This window comes from Sphaeramia orbicularis, chromosome 8 (genome assembly GCF_902148855.1).
Source record: "Sphaeramia orbicularis chromosome 8, fSphaOr1.1, whole genome shotgun sequence".
Classification (NCBI taxonomy): Eukaryota; Metazoa; Chordata; class Actinopteri; order Kurtiformes; family Apogonidae; genus Sphaeramia; species Sphaeramia orbicularis.
The window spans coordinates 34,396,668-34,418,917 of record NC_043964.1 but is presented as its reverse complement, the minus strand read 5'-3'; the positions used below and the strand labels follow the sequence as shown (position 1 = coordinate 34,418,917).

At 36.3% G+C, this 22,250-nt stretch overlaps 1 pseudogene; it reads left to right on the top strand.

Moving 5' to 3' along the window:
* Positions 1-227: 227 nt before the first annotated feature.
* LOC115423847 (nucleus accumbens-associated protein 1-like) lies at positions 228-17,948 on the top strand (annotated as a pseudogene).
* The last annotated feature ends 4,302 nt before the right edge of the window (positions 17,949-22,250 follow it).

Genomic DNA, 22,250 nt, shown 5'->3' with positions numbered 1-22,250 from the left:
TTGAAGCAACTAAAAAATGCACACAGTTGTTGAGGTATCAAAGAATAAAACAACAGTGTGAGTGAAGTGAAGTAAACTGAACCAGTGTTTCCAACCACTGTTTTATGCAGAGTTTACAGTCTATGGATGAGGTATAACTTGACTGCTTTCTCTTGTGCTCATTCTTTTTTCCCATTTGTGTTTCTCTCTCCCACTAAGACCCTTTGGTGGTGTGCGAGTGGCGCACCATGGCCCAGACCCTCCAGATGGCGATCCCAAACTTGGCAACAATGTTTTAGAGTGTCTGAATGAGCAGCGTCTGCAGGGCCTCTACTGTGATGTCTCTGTGGTTGTCAGGGGCATGCCCTTCAAGGTACGGAAGAGCAAGTTATATACAGTCTATACATTCAAATAAATTACTGCTGGGATGATTTGAACAGAGTGAAAAGCCTTCTGTTTAACCTGATTATGCATCGACACAGCAAAAAATCAAAATCTTACAAGTGTATTGGTGGTCAAAATATCTCATCACACTTAAAATAAGGACATAATCACCTAAACAGTAACTTTTCAGTGAGATATAAGAACTTATTTTTTAGACAATAGATCTTGAAAATCTTAACTTCTTTCACTTGTTCCATTGGCAGATTTTTTGCTTGAATTAAGCAAAAAAAAATCTTGAATAAAGCAAAAAAAAAAAAATCTGCCAATGGAACAAGTGAAAAGTATCTTTGTAAGATTTCTTGAAATAAGATTTTCAAGATCTATTGTCCTAAAAATAAGTTCTTACATCTCACTGAAAAGTTACTCTTTAGGTGATTGTGTCTTACTTTAAGTGTGATAAATATTTTGACTAGAAATGAGAAAAATACACTTGGTAAGATTTGGATTTTTCCAGTGAAGGTTGTGACCTTAAATATGGAGAAATCTTTTTGTTAAAGTTTGTTAAGAACAGCTTCGTTTCACTAACTGACTTCGGATCTTTATTGTCATATTGAAATGATATCTATTTCTAAATATATTTAAAATAACGCATGTCTTCATATTAAGGACTCCTGCATGGTGCATTTTGTGTGTTAAAAACAAACATGGCTTATAAGTCCTGAATTGAGACCTCTACGTCAAGAATTGTGATTTTATTTATTATTTTTTAAAATTCGTTATCGATATGACACTGCTAATGGGACCACTTTACTTATCTTTTGTCTTAGGCTCATCGAGCTGTGCTGGCTGCTAGCAGTTCGTATTTCGGGACCTTTTCAGCAACAGCAATGAGTGGAGGTGGTAGCAACAATGAGACGAGCCCAACCGTCGTGGAGCTCCCACCGGCTGTGCAGCCACAGAGTTTCCAGCAGATCTTGTCTTTCTGCTACACAGGCCGTCTCAGCATGACAGTGGGGGACCAGTTTCTTCTTATGTACACTGCTGGCTTCCTGCAGATCCAACGATTATGGAAAAAGGCACCGAATTCTTCCTCAAGGTAAAGCTACTTGGAAAAGGGGGGCCAAAAATTTTCTATTGTAAACAGAAAACAAAACAGTTGGGTCTTAGGGCTATTTTTTTTTTTTTTTTTTTTTTCATAACCAGTTCATTTATTTATTTTTCATTCCCATAGTGGAAAGGTTTATTTTCAATTGCAGGAGAGGAAGTTTAGACTTTATCAAGTAGGAGAACTGTAGTCTCTGTCTTTTGACTTTACTTGAGTGAGAAATAGTTTTAGTGAAAGTTGTCAAAGGAAATATCAGTCACACTGACTGAAAAAATGCTATTTGTTTTCAGTGATTGAATTCCATAGATAAAACAAATCCATATGTATTAAATGTATTAAGCAATAATGTTTTTATTATTGTAGAAAAAGAAGTTTTACTAGTAAACTCATTTGTGATCTTGGATATGCAATCAGTTGGAATTGATTTTAAATGTAGATTTCATTCAGAGGTTCATTTTGGTTGAAATAGAAAGTGTCCATCTGTAGTGGAGCATATATGTTTTATAGATATCTTATGAGGACCTGCTGAACACACTGTTGCCCCATAAATGATGTGATAGTGTGTTTTATTCTACATAGATAAAGTGTAGCTGGGCTCAGTATGCAGTCATTGCACCTGGTCAAGGTGATTACTGATGTGAATGAATAGGAAACAATAGAGGAATGTGCCTGAGGACAACATTTTCCATCTTTATGGACAGCAGTGTAGTTAAAGTGTTCTGAATTGGACCTAAAACGACTGGAAACTGAGCAGCAACCATCACAGAGCTCCACCACTAGCATTGCAAGACTGTAAATGCACAGCATCAGCACATCCATGTGTTCACAAAACACTGACAACATGGTGATCTTTGCATTTATTTTTAGGTTTCCTCTCCCAGCTGTGACTCTCAGGGCCTTCACGTAGAAGAGGCCCCTCCATCTGAGCCCCAGAGCCCTGTAACGCAGACCAGTAACAGTGCAGCCCGGCCCTCTTCCTGCCTGACACCACTACCTCTGGTATCACGGGTCAAGACCGAACAGCCGGCCGGCCAGCCGGAAGCATCCACTCCGTACTCTGTGGTCTGCACTCCTGTAGCCAAGCGGCTTATGGAGGGTGGGGAGCTGCAGAGATGGAGGTTGGGGTAGGCTCAGGGAGTGGGGGTGGGGCCAGGAAGGCAGCTCGTTATCCCAGGATGCAGTGCGGGGCAGTGCTATCCAGAGCCCGGAGCCCTCGGACTGGCCATGGGTATAGGTAACACCGCAACCAGCTTGGCAGGGAATGGTGGCCACTGGTGGGTCCGAGCGGCAACGGCAGCACCAAAGGGAGCTCTGCGGCATGGTGTCGGCATGTCAGAGGGTGCAAGCCCCGGCACCTGAGCACCTACGCCAGTGACTCGCCCATAAGCTACCACGATGATGAAGAGGAGGAAGAATGGACAGAGTGAATGTGCTGAGGAGCAGTACAGGCAAATCTGCAACATGTTACCATGTACAGCAGGTTGAACATGGGAGCTGCAGGTAATACACAGCATTCTGTACTTTACTACTGTTCACGCTATGAGTTTACTCAAAGAAAATAACATCCACATTACTGATAATATCTTGAACATTTACTGAGATAAATACCAACTTAAGTACTGATCGTCACAGCAAATATTCATCTTCAGAACTGTAACGCATCAAAATATTGACAAAAAAGCACAAAATCTGTTAACCATATTTAAAAAGCAAGGGTAACTTAGTCTGTGATATGTCAGTGATCAACACTGATTTTGCAGAATTTCTTTTTTTTTTTTGTAATTATCTTTTTATTATTATTTCTTCAGTCAGCATCATCTTAGCATTTACATCATGTACATGACTTCTATGTATGTAAAGAAAAAAAAAAACAAAACAAAAAAAAAACAAAAACATGGGGAGTATTGACAGAATAGTACAAATATACAAAGCAACCCGAAATATAGTTAAAGGGGAAATAACCACCTATATTTCACATTCCATTCTTTTCCCCTGTATATGATGAACATTGAGCATTTAAAGTGTAGCACAAACCCAGGGTTTACATGGATCATACGCACATTACTCTGATCAAGTAAATCCACTCTCAGTAGTCTTATAAAATCAACCCAGTTTTTCCAGTACTTGTGTGAATTTGTTTGAATCAGGTCTGACAGAGAAAGTCAACTTCTCCATCCTATAAATGTTCATCTATAACCTCTATCCAGTCCTCCATTTTCGGCGCATCCTTTTTCAGCCACTTCCTAGTGATGGCCGTTTTTCCTTGCTACGACAATATTCTGAATAGATATTTATCCTGTGAATTTGTTATCCTCCGGTTCTCTTTCCCAAGTATATAGATTCAAATGTGAATGGAAATTGACTTTGAAATTTTCTCCATGCTTTTCTTCAAAGCCTTCCAAAAAGGCAAAATATAAGGGCAGTCCCAAATATATGAAAATGATTGGCTTTACTTTCACCCATAAGAATTTCTTTTTTTTGTGCCATGTCAGTTTGATAAAGACAAGCCTCTATCCTTCATCTTCTATAGCGATACTGTGCATTAATATTATTTTATAGTACATAGTAAAATCTTCATTCATCGACCATCAGTCATCTTACATGATGCTATGTTCCTAATAGAAAAATATAATTTCTATCTAACAACCTTACACTCATACTCACACATAGATGGAGAATACAGGTGAATATTTCCATTACACAGCAGTAGGATTTTCATTCTCCTTCCTTCTGGTATCTGTGCGTTATTGTCTTGAAAGTCCCCCTTTGCTACATGAAAGAACAACCTCTGAGCTGCAGCTACAGCCTAAAAATGGCAAGGTTTGACAAAGACACACATCTTTTTATGTGCTTTTTTCTTTTGCTTGGATTCAGTCTCTAATCCCACAGCATTCTTCTTCATGTGCACTGCTGTTGCATTATGTGCTCGGTGCAGTTCAAGAACTAGCCAAACAACTCCAAAAACTTACACCCCTTTTCCAGACCACTTTTGTTAAAGCTCTGGCAATGGCACTAACAAAATGTGGAGGTAGTCCTGGCTCTGTGAGGGTAACGCATACCATATTCCAACATCTATGTTAATATACATGCATCATCATTTTAGACATACTCTAGCTGCAAGACGATCAGTGCTCAGGAAACTGTCATGTATTTGCAAACATGAAAAAGTGGCTCAATCTGAGGGACAATATTAAATGGTTTCCTTGGAGTCAGTGCTCTTATGTTGTAATGGCTGATCAAAATTGCAGTTTTAATGGGTTTAAAACATTTTTGTCCATGAGGAGCTTAGATAATATTTTTATTAAATTTCCCTAGTCAAGCAAAAGGATTGTCTGTAACTGTAAGAATAATAGCATTTGTTATATGGTCCAAGTTTTCCGCCCACATCCCTTAATCCCATATCTGATGTACTTCTGGTTTGAACAGGCATTGTGCTACACACTCATGAGGACCTAACTGTTATGTCTTTGTGTTAAAAGCGATCTAGTTTTGTTCTAATTTCACAGTTTGGTTTTTCTCCAGCAGCTGGCGAGCGTGTTGAGGCGCTTCCAGACCACACAGAGACGCGTGGTCGGATGCGAGGCCGTGATCTTACATGTCTACCTGCAGAGCTCATCGCTCAAATAGGCAACCGCTGCCATCCCAAACTGTACGAGGAAGGAGACCCTGCTGAGAAATTAGAGTTAGTCTCAGGTATGTCCATGTGTTCTGAAAAACCTGTCACTACAAAAGACACAAACTGTCTTTTTTTTTTTGTGTGTGTGTGTGTGTGTTTTTCTCAGTCATTGCTAACATTTAGAGGTGTACAGTCTTCCTCCAAATAAAGACTGGAATTCAGGTACAAGCTGGATGTTGAATAAAGGCCAAGGATTAGTTTAGATGAACAGATAAAGACTGGCTCCAAACTGCAGGTCTGGGTAGAAATTAAGATGGTGCTTGTCATTGAATGTGCTGCCAGTTGAGCATCATTTACACTTGTACAGGTTTGAGGAAGTGAAATATAATTCTTCTCCTCTATGTCAAACACACTGTCTGAAGAGTTTTTATTGACAGTCAATCACTATAGATGTGCATGTCTTAAGCCTGAACTAGTATACCTTAAAGACCTGCTGCACATTCACACAGGATGAGTAACAGCTGTTTTTTATTATACTAATTTTTACACCAGATCCAATGTTGATATTTGATATTTTCTTCTCTGAACGACTTCAGATTGCTCCTGAGGTGAATGAGTGTCCATACGATACTGTGACATGCATTGGGACTAATATTGTCAAAGGACCTCTACAGTCGTGGAAAAAATCATTAGACCACCCTTGTTTTCTTCATTTTCTTGTTCATTTTAATGCCTGGTAGAACTAAAGGTACGTTTGGACAAATATAATGATAACAACAAAAATAGCTCATAAGAGTTTAATTTAACTGCTGATATCTAGCCATTTTCCATGGTTTTCTTGATAATAAATAGTGCTGTCAAACGATTAAAATTTGTAATCAGATTAATCACAGGGTTGCTGTGGATTAATTTCGATTAATCACGATTAAATATTCATTTCTAATCTAATGAGCAAACAGACTCAAGTAAGAAATGAATATAACACTTAACGTGTTTATTAAACACCTTTAACAGTTTCAACAAAACAACTTGAAGCAATTGTTCCATCTTTTTTTTTACTCATTTTTCCCATCCCGAGGGCCAACATGCTGTTTAGCGTCCTCCATCTTTGTGGGTTGGTTCTGCTGTCTGTCACTACTAGATCAACTGCCCATTTGCACATGCGCGATGCTAACTCTACTTGGACAAACTGTCCCAAAAAAAGGGGTTGCCAGAGATGTTCAGAATCATTATGTGCTGCAGATGGGTTAATTGCGTTAAAATTTTTCATCAGATTAATAATTATGATGGATTATTTCGTGTTAACGCATTAATTTTGACAGCCCTACTTGATAATAACCAAAATCACTTCAGTTCTTACATCAATAGCTATGGCATTTTACTGCTAAAAACAGTGCTTTTAGGCATTACATGTTTTCTTTTCTGTCTGTTTTAGTCACATGATACACACAGGAGTTAGTACTTGATTGCATAACCATTGTTTTTAATGACTTTTAATGGTCTAATAATTTTTTCCGCATCTGTATGTTTGCTGAAAAAGTGTTGCATATTTGTGGAGGAATTTTTACTTTACAAATGACAGACATTGCAGATTTGCACAGGATTATGACTGGAGAAGACCTCTGCAATTGTTACAAACTACCAGAGATCCACAGGTAATAATAGTCTGGTGTAAAATGGGCTTTAGTACTGTGTCTCTGTCAAACTGTACTTTTGTAGAAACTTGCTAGCACTACAGAAAGGCTAAAGCCCCTGTCACACAAGACTAATAATATCTGTCAGTTAATTTGAAGTAATTGTGGAGGTTGTCTGTGATCATAATCCTGTGTGAATCTGCCATGTTTGTAATTTATAAAGAAAAAAATCCACTTCAAATTTTTAACCTGATTTCACCAAAAACACACAGGTTTAGTGATAATATTGGTTCTGTGCGAATCCACACCTCTGATTTAGTGAGATTTTTAGTGTTGTCTGCATATTTTCTGGGCGATGGATGCTGGTGATCATAAATGAAAGTGTCTGAAATGTTTTGGGGTGGAAAGTCAGAAAATTCATGTCGGGATGTTGCATTAATATTCACTGAAAGAGCAAACTTAAATCCTGAGTGATGTGAAAAGATGATGAAATGGAATACTCTTCAGTCTTTTCAACAGTTACCTGTTCGCTGTAAACCTTGACATCAAAACCAGGGAATAACGCCAGTAAATTTGAGTGAAAAACAGACTTTGCTCATCCTCTGTGAATGCGCCACAAGAAATACAGATAAGGGGGTGGTTAATTTCCAAATCAGCAGAGATCCACAGATTGTACTAGTCCCATGCAAATAGGGAAGACTAAGTAGAAGTAAAGGGTTTCCTTCCACTTCCAAAGCAAGAGGATTGAAACTGTTTAGTACACAAAGACTGGAGTGGATCAGACAAGGTATAATATAGCTATTTCTGCATCAAACAGAGGAAATTAGAAATTAAATAGAAACCTCTTTCAATATAGGCCTGGTACCCTCTGCAGCTGAAGCAAATAAACCATGGCTAATATTTGAGGAAATAGAATATGTCATATATATATATATATATATATACATATATATATTATATATATATATATATATATATATATATATATATATATATATATATATATATAATATATATATATATATGTAGTCTACTTAAGAGAAAGGAGTTGTTGTTAAAAATACAACAACAAGACTAGATTACAACAAAAACCTTATTCATTTGAACTAATCAAGACAAGGCCAGTGACAGTGATCGTGATTTATACACACAGAGAGTGAATGCTAAAAGACTGGGCTTGGCACTGGCATGCAGATTATGCAGCAGTACCGCACATGTGACTCAGTGTGTTTATGTCACAAAGATCCTGTGACTATGTCTATGTTATCTTAGCAGCAGGGTTACATACCGTAAAATATATTGTGTGACAGAGACTGAAAAGACATGAATAAAGATGGAAAGGAATTAATAAAAATCAAGTGGCAAGAATGTAAAGGGAATGCTGTCATAAAAATGGAATGTTTGGTTATTTTGTTCTTTATAACAGATCTTTTGTAGAGTGAGGAAAGGGGACAAAATAGTAATGCAGAAAATAGGAAGAATTTAAAGGTTGAATATAATAGATTTGTGTGTTTTGTGCGCTTACTTGAAGTTTGTGTTTGATACTAGTTTAGCTTTGAGCCAGTCGTTTGTTAACTAACAGGATTCTTGATCATAATTCCCAAAAGGATTCTGTTGGGTTTCTGTGAATTGGCTTAGAGTCTGGTTTTGACCAACTCTATATATAAAGTGTCATGAGATAACTTTTGTTGTGATCTGGTGCTATATAAATAAAATTTGATTGATTGATTGATTTGATTGATTTTCCCCTGTAAGTCGCTTTGGAAAAAAGCATCTGCTAAATGCATAAATGTAATGTAAATGTAACATCACTGCAAAGTTAATGATACAAGGTTATTTTCGTTTACGAAAACTAACGAAATGACGAAAATTAGAATTGAAAAAAACATTTGTTAACTGATATAAATAAAAACTGTAATTAAAAGAAAAAAACATAACTGAAACTGTATTGTGTGCTTACAAAACTAACTAAAACGTATAAAAATTATGGATAAAATTCCCTTCGTTTTCGTCTTTGTCAATGTCGGATTGATATGAAAGCGACTTATTTCGCTTGAGCAATTTTAGCTAGCAGCACCATACGACACTTCACAGCCCGTCACTTCTCATCACTTGTCGTTTACAGCCATCTTCTTGTCCGAACTCTACCTGGAAACATGGAGACTAAAGCTGGGAGAAAGCAGCAGAGTCCTGTATGGGATTTATTTGAATACGACGGAGGAGAACAGAAAAGATACGACAAAACTAAAATGAATACTAAAACTAAACTAAAACCAAGCATTAAGAAAAAAATGAAAACTAATTAAAACTGGCAAACCTGCTCTAAAAATGAATTAAAACTAACTGAAAGAAAAACAAGTCAAAACTAAATAAAACTAAATTATAATGAAAATCCAAAACTATTAGAACCTTGTAATTATAGCTATTTTTGTGCTATGAACTGGAGCAAATACAGTCATTAAGGGTTTTAGCAGAAAAGAAAAACCCCAGTATTCTATACAGAAAGTTCCTGGTATAAAAATGTAGGCTTAAAAATGGCGTTACCTAATGTCGACTAGCCCCCAGAGACTCCAACACAAAGTCCACCTAAGAACAGAAGCACACACAAATCTAACCAATTGTACCTTTAAAATTGAAGACAAAGAAGATATAAGCAGAAACTTGAAACTTAGGCACAGCTACTTATTTTCATTTCCTGCAGTGTTTGACATGAAACTGCAATTCCAATTATTCCAATAAATGTACTTTTATATGGTCTGCAAAACCTAAATCATAGGTAAAAGTATCATAAAGTGAGATATTGCTGTAGGGTCATTCCATGGCAATTCAACCTATGGTCCCCACATGACCCCCTCAGATAATTCTGAAAAAATTCACACCAGTTCTGGGAAATCTATAATTATTCTATCTGAACCATCATGCAGTTCCACACCCTAGTTCAAATATCTCAAGTATTATCATAACTTGTGCAATAATCAATGCCATTATACTGTTAAAAATGCCATTTACACCTACATTTGTATACAATTTGAAGAAAATATAGTCATGCAGTGAAAAAAATATTAAAAATAGAACCAATTCTATCCCAAAGCTAAAATTCTGTGCACAACATCTTGAAACATATGTGAAGACATGGTAAAAATTTCAAAATTTTCATTAACTGGTCACATGGTAATATGGGTGCTCAAATAAAGAGTATTTTTGTGAAAAATTGAAATTGACCCATTTTATTCATTGCCTCACAGCAACACTTTTCATTGAAATGTAGTCTTTTTGCAGTATATTGTTGCATCTTGACTATAAGAATCCATGCAAAAAAACTTAGGTCTCTACAGTCATCCATTATGGCACAGTGCAAGCCTGAAGAGAGAGGGCATTTGGAAGAATTAGCCTTTTGGCCTGATTTCAAGGCCTCATGGACCAAACATGAAGGCACCTATGATTATTTTGATGCAAAATATGGTCTTTTAGGGGGATTTCACCCCAGACAGTAAGTTTCAGCAGTGTGGCTTGAATACCTAAGGAGATATAGCTCCTCAAAGTTGGCCAAAAAGCAAATTTACAAAACTTAAGAAAAAAAAAACAATTTTCTATTACAGATATGACATTAAAATTCTGGATGTGTTTATTATCTGGTAGGTGAACAAGTGTGTATTTTTTCAGAATTTTCTGAGGGGGTCACTTTCTGAAATCTGGTTGATTTGGGATGGAATGACCCAGTAAATATCTTGCCCTTACTTAAGATAAAGTAAAAATGCACATAGGTAAACAATGGCGACTGTGTTTGTTTGTGTGTGGATGGCTGATTTCCTTTGCATGTGTATTTCCAGGTACTTCTGTGTATATATCGCGGGCCCAGCTAATGAACTGTCATGTGAGCGCAGGGACCAGACACAAGGTGCTGCTGAGGAGGCTGCTGGCTGCCTTCTTTGACAGGTTTGTTCCATCTGTCAGTGTCTGGGACTATTTCTGCTCATGTTTGCTAACTTTACATGAAAGACAAACACTCAGTTTTAATATAGAAATTAAAGTACTTTTTATCTGCTGGCACTGATGGCAGAAAAAAGCAACTATTTTGGTTTTCTTCTGTTCTGTGCAACTCACTCTTATTTTGATTCATCAGGAATACTCTGGCCAACAGCTGTGGAACAGGCATCCGCTCATCCACCAATGACCCGAGCCGCAAACCCCTGGACAACAGAGTGCTGCATGCGGTCAAATGTAAGCATATATACATACATACAGTCACGGAAAAAATGATTAGACCACCCTTGTTTTCTTCACTTTCTTGTTCTTCTCATTCTCATTTACACTCGTACTGGTTTGAGGAAGTGAACTGTACAATTCTTCTCTGTCTGAAGTGTTTTTATTAATATTCAGTCACTATAGATGTGCATGTCTTAAGCCTAGACTAGTATACCTTAAAGACCTCTTATTCATTTACAAATTAAGTCACCAAATCTGTATTTTATGCTGTACATTCACACAGAATGAGTGACAACTGTTTTTTATCGAATCCAATGTTGATATTTGATATTTTCTCTCTCTGAAGGACTTAAGATTGCTCCTGAGGTGAATGAGTGTCCATACTATACTGTGACATGAGCCTCATGTATTATTTGATTTGCATGGAACTAATATTGTCAAAGGACCTCTACAGTCACGGAAAAAAATTATTAGACCACCCCTTGTTTTCTTCAATTTCTTGTTCATTTTAATGTCTGGTACAATTAAAGGTACATTTGTTTGGATAAATATAATGATAACAACAAAAATAGCTCATAGTAGTTTAATTTCAGAGCTGATATTTATCCATTTTCCATTTTTCTTGACAATAAGCAACATTACTTCAGTTCTTACATCAATATCTATGGCATTGTACTGACAGAAACAGTGCTTTTAGGCATTCCGTGTTTTCTTTCTGTCCGTTTTAGTCACGATACACCTAAGAGTTAGTACTTGATTGCATAACCGTTGTTTTGGATGACTTTTGATGGTTTAATAATTTTGTCCGTGACTGTACATACATGTGAGACCAGTCACATCCTTTTTAGCAGAGAAATCATTTCTTCAGGTGCAAGTGAAACATTATTTCCTACCTCACACCAAGGTTATAATAGTTTTGGATTTTTCATTATAGTTTAGTTTTATTTAGTTTTGACTTTTTTTTCTCTAATTCAGTTAGTTTTAATTAGGTTTTAGAGCAGGTTTGCTGGTTTTTGTTAGTTTTCGTTATTTTCTAAATGCTTAGTTTTAGTTTAGTTTTAGGTTTTTTTTTAATATCTTTTATTTTCTTCGCCATCGAATTCAAATAAATCCCAGACAGGACTCTGCTGCTTTCTCCCAACTTTAGTCACCATGTTTCCAAGTAGAGTGGGGACGAAAAGCTGACTCTAAACGACAAGTGACGAGAAGTGATGGACCATTAAATATCATATGGTGCCACCAGCTAAAATTGCTTGAGGGAAATAAATCGATTTCGCATCAATCTGACATTGACAAAAATGAAAACGAAGGGAATTTTATCCATAATTTTATTCGTTTTAGTTAGTTTTGTAAGCACACAATACAGTTTCAATTAGTTAACATTTTTTTCTTTTAATTAGCTTTTATTTATTTCAGTTAACGAAAATGTTTTTACAATTCTAGTTTTCGTCATTTTGTTAGTTTTTGTTAACGATAATAACCTTGCCGCACACATATGTTAAGGGTTGACTGTCATATAGTGAGTAAAGTAGTAACTCACAATGACCACTAGATAGCAACATTTATCCTCTTGTCAGGAGCTGAATGTATAATGACTAAATATATGGACAATATAACAATTGTGTAGAATTTAGACGCTAAGTAAGGGATAATGCACTGGTGATTACCACATGATAGGGTGATACAGAAATTGCAAGTTGTTGAATTCCGTCACTGATCAGTCAGATTTTTGCAAAGCTGTGTCGTAACAAACAGGGACTGGTTCATTTCTACTCCTCGGTAAAATGTGTGCTGACCTTGAAGATTATATCTCTATTCACTCAGGTCTAGTATTACCTGTGGGCCTGGTTTGATTTAGAAACTGCACACCCATCGTCTTTGTTTCATACGACGCATTTGCACAGGAAAAGCAGCACTTGTGTTTTACTGACATTAACCACTGGATATGATGCAGAGGCTCAGTATTAATAAGCTGTTGAGCCTGTTGAAACATAAACAAAGTTCATTACCACACAGGACCATGCATATCATTCATCTCAACAGAAATGAAGGATTTCAGATAAAGGCTTCTTGACTTTGTGCCCAGAATGCTCTGCAAACTTTGCAGAGATCCTCCAAAACCACAGAGATGCTGATTCATACAGGACTAATATTATCACAGGATGTCAGTAAAATATGATAGGTAACACTGGTGTACAAGGGAAATGCCTGCAGAATTAAAGTTGTGAAACTTTACCAAGTTTGAGTCACTAAACAAAGAAAAAATAAGTACAAAAAAACTGGTTGGTTGTAGTTGCCAAGACACAGTCTTGGGTCATGATGTGAAATTTTTCGAATTAATGAAAATCTAGATCTACTTCAAAACACTGTCTGCACATTACCGAACATTGACTTTACAGGTTCTCTCTAGTGTAAGATTTATACATCGTGTATAAATGTACATAAACCAATATATATGTGTAATAACACTTTATCCTATACATTAAAAACATGGATTAACCAGCACTTTTGTCACTTTTATTTTCTAATTCATCTTATTAAACTAAGTAAGATTTAGAAATCTCTGAGGCAGATCATTTCTAAAATATTGTAGACCTTTGATAATATACAGTGGAATTTTTTCTCTAAAAAGGAAGCGATTAAGATCACAGACAATTTTTGCAAGTGCTACAAATGACTGCACACAGCAGGACATGCTTTTAAAATACCCTTTGAGATGTTCCATGTATAATTCAGTTTCAGGAGTTTTCATTTAATGCATCACTCCCTGTGGTTTAGATTAACATCTTCAGGTTCCAGTTCATGACACTAGTTGTTTTTTGTCTTTATTTTTGTTGGTTTTGTACATGCAGTGGTAGTGGTATTTAACGTGTAAAGTAAACACTGGGGAACCACACAACATAGATTTGAGATCTCTTTTGAGATCTTGGATATTATCATGAAATATTTGCAGAAAAGTGTTTTCTGTGTTTCAAAAAGTGTGGCTGCATCAGACAGACACAAAAAATACAAAGAAAATAATGAAACTAATTCCTGACAGTTTCAACATGTCATGCCCTGGATGTGTTTCATTTTGCTGAAACATCCATTTTTTGACCTCGATGGAACAGTGAATGTGTAGAAGGGAGGATGTGGGTTTGGAGAATGGAACAATATTGGCAGAGTTCAATGACTTGAGTGATTTTTGTTTTGTTTTTTTTTTAACTTCTATTTATTCAAGTTTTTGTGACAACTTTACAAACAGTAAACAAACATAAAAAGACAGTCAGTAAAATTAAAATTACAGTGATGCTATAAGACTGGTTTATGTAATGTATGCTTGTGCAACATCACTAGCACACTGAGGTAATACATAGTGTCTGCACAATAGCTCATATCATATACTAAAATAAAACACATAAGTATGTGAATCAACAATGTTATTTCTTTACAATCAGTGAAAAGGAAGACAAGCAGAAAAAGCAAAACAGAAAGTGATAAATATCCATCATGTTATGTATTTAAGTCCAAATTATACTGCACTCCCAAAAGTTCCAGTGGCTTCCTCCATTTCTGCAGGAAAATATGAGTCTTTTAATGAATATAGTGTTCTAGTTTTACCAGTATCACAACTTCTGAGATCAGTGATTTCCACATAGGAATGGAAGTGGGGGGGGGGGTGTCTTCTCCAACCCATTTGACCATTATGGCTTTCTTTGCTAGCATTAAAAGTGACTGGGTCACATCCTTATATTCTTTTACAAAAGCAGGGACCTTCCCTAGCAGACAAATCTGTGGGTTTACTGGTACCTAGGGATGTAACGATACGAAAATTTCATATCACGGTTATTGTGACCAAAATTATCACAGTTATCATTGTTATCGTGGTACTGTTGAAATTGTGCTAAAAATGTTCAAAAAGTACTAATAAACACTGAAATAATTTAACCAAGTTGTATTTAAAAAACAAATAAATAATAATAAATAAAACAAATAAAATAATAGGCACAATGTACTTTCTCTTGGCAGAACCATTCAAGTATTAACCCTATTTTAGCCGTTTTTCAGTCCTTTTGATTTTGCCTTTATATACTATTTAAACAAATGTTTACTATACCCATGTTTGGTATCTTTGTTTTCAGCACAGCTTCTTCTATATCATCTGTCTATTTTTTTTTTTTTTTCACTTTAACCTACTATATTAACATAAAAGGACAAAATACAAAAAAATACAAAATCCGATTTGAAAAATGTATAAAATTTATTGCATAAATAACACAAAGATGCTTAACGAGCCTTTTCAAAGACTTTAAAAGTGAATATTGGTTCCAAATATTAGGTATAGAAAATTAAAATTGTAATAAATTAAAACTACTCAAATATTTGACATAAAAGCAGATCTTTACATAGACATTTTCTCCCTACAAGTGCGGTAATCAAACACGGTTATCATGATAATTAGAATTTAAACGGTAATACTAACCGTCTGCAATTTTACCGGTTTATCGTTATACCGGTAATCGTTTCATCCCTACTGGTACCTGTTGATTCAGAGTGATTTTTAATGCCATAGATCACCAATACATGGAGTGTCAATAATTTGTTTTCCACTGTATGTGTATAAAAATGTTCAGTGACACCACTTTTGTCTTAGTGCTAGTTTAAACCATGAAGTTCAAGCGTCTGTTTCCCTTCTTCTCAGTTTATTGCCAGAACTTTGCCACCAGCTTCAAAGAGAGTGAGATGAATGCCATCGCAGCCGATATGTGCACCAACGCCCGCCGTGTGGTGCGTAAGAGCTGGATCCCAAAGCTGAAGCTACTGATGGCCGAGAGCGACGCCTACACCGCTTTCCTTCCCGACGGTGTCAAGACGGAGGAAGACACCCTGGGGGCGGATCCAGCATTTGACCCTGCCTCTCTGGAGGCCGGTGCTGGCATGGAGTCTGGCGGCTCCTCGGGTGAATCGCTACCAGGTGTGGGCGGGGATGGAGGACCATTATTTTGAACGTTGTGTTGGGGAAGGTCGGAATTTGGTGACACGCATACCAGTATTCCCCAGTTGCGCTTGCCTCCTCGCTGTTCGGCCCACGCTGATCTCTCACATCTGACTTTCTGTACTACACTGCTAGGGTCAACAGCGTCTGTTGCCCTGATGTAACCAGGACGTGAAACTTACATTTTTGCTTTATGACTGTAAAATGGAGCTAGTTGAGGAAAGGGAGAGAGTAAGGGGTTTAGTTTCCTCCTAACGGCCCTCTGCCTCCCCTTGTCTTTTTAAGGTGTGTAAGTGCATATTAAATACATTCCCTGGATTGCGGGTGGTGGGGTGAGTTACAAGTGGAGTTTGAGGGGGAAGGGGTGGCTGGATGGAAGAGCTGGGAGTAGAGGTGACGAGTATTGAATGTAAGTGTCAGTGGCATTTTTCTCTATGCAAGCCTGACAACTTATTCCAGCCTCAGAAGTGGAACAAAATTCAGAGTAGATACTTGGATAAAATGAATCAACACTACCTGTTCTTCCTCACCTTGCATCTTCCACTCATCACCCTGCAAGTATCTTTCACCCCACCTAACTTTTCTTGAGACCAGAGAAAATCTATCTCACTTAAATGTTTCACTGTGCAGAGTCGTATATAATATACAGTATATCTCATCTTTTCTCTGTTTTCTAAATTTTCTAGCATGTTTCTGTCTATGAACTACAAAGTCATCCAGAGAGAAGGGGAAGGTTTTTTATTGAGATGATTGTAAAGAAAATTAATGGGCAACAGGTAATCAAAGATGGTCATATTTTTAGAAGATCTATATTTATACAAGAGCCCATGCCTGGCATGGTGTGAGCAAAGAAAGTGAGAGGGATTGTTTTAGAATCTCGATCTTCATGTTTTATTTGAAAGAGATCTTGTCATATTAGGAAAAGTGCTATTTTTGCAGAAAAAAGGAGTATATTAAAGCAGTGTTATCATAGGACCCTTAGTCATTTATTTTTATTTTATGGTACAGAGTGATGAAATGAGCAGTTGAACTGCGACGTTTGAGACATTTCATCCTTGGTTCACTAGCTTAAAGGAATAATGAGACTGATTCAGCTGGCTTGACTGTTGTTGAAGATAATTATTTCTTGTTAGGTCGGAAACTGCAACGTTTGCCTCCTTAGATAAAACATTTGCCGACAGTATTGTGCAAATGCAAACATTACGGGAGATATTTATGGAATATTGGAATGTGCCTTTTAATCGAATCAATAATCAGAAGCCAGGTGGCTGCAGAGATGTCCAGGACGAAGCAATATAGCTTGAAACAAATAAGTTTTATGGTACTATCTATGTGTGTGTAACCTGGCTCTATGGTTAAAGAGGAAAGCGTGTATTGTTCGGCTGTATGTTTTTGGTGCGTAGTTTATTGATGTATCTAATGCATTTCCATGTTGGGGTACCACCTGTTGAATATGGGAATTCTAAAATGGCCGACGGATTTCTCTTGGAGTTTGACATGATTTTGCACCTTTCATCAGTAGTAGAGTGAAGGTTTCAGCACCTTATTGAGAAGAACCAGTGGTTCATGCACCTTTTGAGATGTGTAGCAATCAAACCCCTCTTGGTTGAAATGATCTTTTTTATGTCTGCCTGTGTTTCTTATTTAGAAGTGGCACAAATTCATTTTGTAAATAACCAAGACGACTGTTGAGTTAAACCCCAAGTGTTCTTTCTTTCCTGTTGCAGTATGTCTCTGATTATGAAACAGTTTTATGTGCAGCTTTATGTTTGCTAGACACTTTTTGAATGCATGCTTTGTTTTTTTTCTGTTGCAGGTAGATAAAGATGAACGTACTGTGCTTCTGTAATAAGAAAGTGTAGGAAAACCTGAATGACTGACAACATCCTCCTTGTAAACAGATTTTACAGATAGACTTTATTGAAAGGTTGTATTTTTCTGAGGGCAGAGGGAATATATGCTACTTATTCAAGTCAGTTGAGTCAATCTTATTGAACAATGAACTCAGAGCATGTTACATATTACTGATTGCAATGATAAAGCCTAGTACAGACAGAACAAAACACATTACCTTGTGAGTATTCAGTAAGGGTAACAACAACAAAACCTCAGTAAGCTTTGCATTTGACTGTAGATGCCACATGAGCACTCCTCCCCCACTTACCTCTCCAGTATCTTTGAAGACTGTTGTGCTTCCTGTCCTTCCTGCAGCTGGTGTCATATGTCACTTCCACAAGTGTCATGTGTTTCTCAAAAACGCAAAGCAGCAGTAGATTTTAAGTGATTCCATTTGAAATTATTATAACATCTCTTAAGTTTTCACAGTGGCTTTATGCGTATTTCTGAACCGACAGTATCTCCAAAATCTGCATTTTAACACAACTCACATTACATGTTAGTCTTTTATTTTTTTTACATGACACTTGGAAATAAGACAGTTGTTACCAGGTGTGTTTAAACCATCATATTTTTAATGAAACAAAAACTCCAAGAAAACAGGCTCTATGTTTTTACAGTAATTTGATTAAAGGACCAAGTGGCATGCCAATAACAATGACCTCTTAATTTATTACAGGTAGTTTTGGACATCCAACCTAAATGACATGAATAGAATGGGAAATGACCATATCTAATTTGTTATATTGACCAACAGTGCACTGCTAACCCGGGTACAGTACCCTACTGCTGTGCCTCGAGGTCAAGCGTGGAAACTGTGTTATCATCCAAATAATCCGAAATGAGTGGTTACAGTATGTGTCAGGGGTTAAAATATCAAGGCCAATGTTATATAATAGAAATCAAAGATATAAGTTTTGTAATTTTTACTTTTAACCATCATTTAGCATGTGTGTTTACACTTCACAAATCATGTAGACCTACACACTTGAATGGATAAGGTGTGGCACGGCTTGGGAAACCTTTTTTCACTAAACAGTACATATATAAATATGATTATATACATGTATAGAATACTGTATATTATATTAGATGCACACATAGAGGTCAGATTGTTTGTTGTGCACTTGCAGCATGAGGTATATTTACCCAGAAACAGCGCTTCTTCACAACCTGTGCAGTACTTGTTCTGCCCACGTCTTTGCCCCTGCTCCTCGCCCTCTGTAACCCTGTAGCACCAGTGAACCTCCTGTTCTGCTCATCCTATTCTTTCTGTGTTCCAAGTGCCAATAACTTCGTGAAAGCCCTGTAACTGTGACCCAACATTATCAAAGGTAATTGCACATTAACAACTGTAAAATAAATAAATACAAATCATAGAGAAAATGTCAAAATTGACTAAATAATGAATATCTTAATAAAAGATTTGTAACAATTTCTCGGAATCTTTTTTTTTTTCGTGTGTGTATGTGTGTGTGTTACTCGTCATGTTTGTTTTAGTTATGTAATTTGTCAAATACTGGAAGACCTAACACAAAAATGCCTGTGAGGTTACCACACAAGTCATCAAATTTTTAAAATAGTGGCATATTTTGAGTTATCTTACAATATAAATGTTGTATAAATGCTGTAACCCTACCCACAACTAGATTTGGATTGTGGAGGAATATAAAATGGACTATTGTCTGGACAAAGAGCATATTTATTCATTGGTGTCTCTGGTGGGCACTGCACCACAATGTGCAGACATATTTAAAATGTGATTCATTCAGTTGAAGTAACCAATCCTCATAAACATTCAGATTAAAACAGGTTTCAGGTGGAGCATAAACATGTGAGCAGAGTGACTTTTTGACTGGTTTACAGCATGAATCTAACTCTGCAGCATGCACACGTGGATGCTTCCATGATTTTGAAGATAAAATGGCTATACAATTGGTTTACCTAAATAAATCTAACTGGCATGTTTTATGGATCAGATTACGCTCTGTGATCTCAACTCAGACCAATTCCTTGAAACCTGAGTTACATCTCTGTGATTTTTGATTTATAGGAGTTACAAATATAGTTGTATATTACGTAAAACTATTAACTATTATTCTATTTCTGATCTGTATCTGAGTGAGTCATAAAATCCTGAGCAATCGATCAAGCCTGGTTGAATATGAATGCACTGTAAGATAAACTAGAGGAGCTCTGTGACTTTCCTTTGCATGACTGACTCTGAAAAGCAGACCAAACACCCCAAATGATTTGCTTATCCTCTCAAATTCCTTGTGAGTGCACCATCTAGTGTTAAAATAATGATAAAGCAGCTGGCTCTGTAGAATCTGATGGATGACACTGTAAAAAATAAGACCAAAGGGTCTGTGGTCCAACAGCATATTTAAAGACATTAATTCACATTTGTTTGACCTCTCAAGGTCAAAGGTCATGGCATCAAATGAAAGCCCATATGTGACTTCCTATCTATTGCCAATTGTAATTATATTGTTATGGAAAATATTACTCTACTAATTCGTCTATAATAAAGAAGGATAAGTTCAAACGTTCAGTGTCAAAGAAATCACTTTATTTGGAGCTCCATAAAAAGAGATATCACTCAGACAAAAGACTGAGACGGTCTGAACCCAAAAATACAAATCCCCATGTAGTCTTCTGTCTCCCATGAGAAAATTATGATGTGTAGAAAGTGTTTTGGCTAGTGTCAGGAACTTAGAGATAGGACCCCTGTGAGAGATCTTCTCTATGCTACTCAGGTGTTGGCCTGGCCTTCTACTCTGGACACAACACAGAAAAAGTCACACTATCTGAAATAGTTAGAAACCTATATGATATATGAAAGTTATAACAAGTTATAGCACTTTGAACTGTGTCCCATTACAAACCAATGGGGATTCTTTAACCCTTTCATGCACAGTGGTCACTACAGTGGACAGTTATTCTACAGCTGTTCTCTTGTATATTCATGGATTTTGTTGTTTTAGTTTAATATCAGCCGACACAATACACTGCAATTGATAATATTACTGTAACTTTGCTGTTCTTGACAAACCAAATCAACATGTTTGAGTGTAAATCAATTCCTTGTTATCGTTATTAGACTGTAATTAACAACAAAAGTTTTTTTTGTTTTGTTTTGTTTTTTTGGCATACTATCTCCATGAAGTGACTAGTATTGGAGTTCACAACAAACAAAAAGTTAAGGATATTTCTTTTCTTTTTTTTTTGTCTTTTTTTTGGTCATTTTTGCCATTTGTAAATAAAACTATGTCTGGTCATTAAAAAATGTTTTTCAATTCACACAAAAAAGTAAAAAGCGTTGTGCAAAAATCCCAACTGAAAAAACAGCCCCCAAAATTTTAAATATCCATAACTTTTTGTTTGTAGTGTACATTAGAATGTGAGAAAACATCAAATTAGCAGCATTTAATGTCTTTATTTCATAGTTTTCACACAGTATATCAGTAAATACACATTTCGTTCCTTTAAAAATTAAACGCACATTTTTGCAACTCCATGAAAAATAGCTTCAAAAATTAATATCATTGTTTTTAAATGCCTAAAAAGGAATAAAGAAAAAAATCTTGATTAACATTCTCATAATTTGTGCATGAAAGGGTTAAAATTCATAAAAAAATTCAAAAACTTATATTTCTCATTTCTTTGAACAAACTTGGTAGACCTTACCCCAAAGATGTTCCAGCAAATATCAAGTCACTCTGACTGACGGTTTCAGAGAGGAAGATTCTTGAAAAATTGTTTGCAGACGACAGACAGACGTAGGATGGACGACAACTGATATCAATAGTCCATCGGACCTTTGGACCGTTGGATTAAAAATAGGGTCCTGTCATCCAACGGCATATTTAAAGACATTAATTGACATATGTTCTACCTTTCAAGGTCACTCAAGGTCAAAGGTCATGGCACCAAATGAAAACCCATATATGACTTCCTATCTATTACCAATAGAAATCATATCAATATCTTCAACTGTTTTCAAGTTCTAGCACTTTGAACTGTGTCCCATTATAAACCAATGGGGAGTTTTAAGATTTGAAAAATTCACAAAAAAATCAAAACCAGTATTTTTCAATTCTTTGAACAAACTTGTAGACCTTGCCCCAAGGAACCTCTGCTATGAATTTCAATTAATTCTGGCGGACAATTTTGGAGAAGAGGTTTCTTGAAAAATTGTTTATAGACAGACGACGGACGACAGCTGACACTAACAGTCCATCACACCTTCAAGCTGCTGGACAAAAAAATAAAGATTTTCCAGCACAGCAGTAAAAACTTGAAACTTTTTTGGTTGTGTGTTTCCTTGATAATAAAACACAGGCACTAAATGTCTATCATCACACATATCTACCTATATGTACAATGAATGAATCTGCACCACTAATCCTATCAATACAATTAAATAACTCTGGAAAAATGCAATTTCTTAGA